The sequence below is a fragment of the Conger conger genome, chromosome 9 (genome assembly GCF_963514075.1).
Source record: "Conger conger chromosome 9, fConCon1.1, whole genome shotgun sequence".
Taxonomy (NCBI): Eukaryota; Metazoa; Chordata; class Actinopteri; order Anguilliformes; family Congridae; genus Conger; species Conger conger.
Window position 1 is genome coordinate 56,914,157 of NC_083768.1, and position 661 is coordinate 56,914,817.

The window sequence follows — 661 nt, forward strand, 5'->3', positions numbered from 1 at the left end:
CTTTCTGCTTTCTGTAAAGATAACCTGTTCTGGGGTGCAGCGTATTCCCCCCCTAAATTAAATATTTATTTTGTTCACAAGATAACAGGGGTGTTAACTTAGTGGAGTCCACAGGTCCGTAGATCAAAAGTAAAGGAAATTGATTCGGTTTGATTCCAGAAAATGAATCAGTTCAAAACCGACACTGTAAGTAGCCTATTCTAAAAAAAAAAAATGAAATGTAATTGTTTGCCAAACACTTAATCTTTTTCTTCTTTTAGAAAATCTGAATTAACTTCATGAATCTGTCCAGAAATTAAATTGTGTTGATTCAACCTCAGCGATGTATGCAATCTTGCGTTTAAGATAATGATATTTCTATACGTTTACAGTTAATGACACAAGTTCTTTCACAGACGGGACGATGATATGATGATGTGGGAAGTGTGGTGAGACATATAATTTAAATAAACCGCAGTGATGCCGACTAGTACCCAACCCGAGATGAGCAATACAAAAAAGAAAATCTTCTCATGAACACTTATGCCACGATTCGCACATGCAATATGCGAACTTACAAAAACATGACAGTATCAACAGCAGTAACTGCAGCAAAAAAACAAAAACACGAAACAGTGAGATTACACAGGAATGAAAAGAACGCATTTAAAACTCCTTTCAG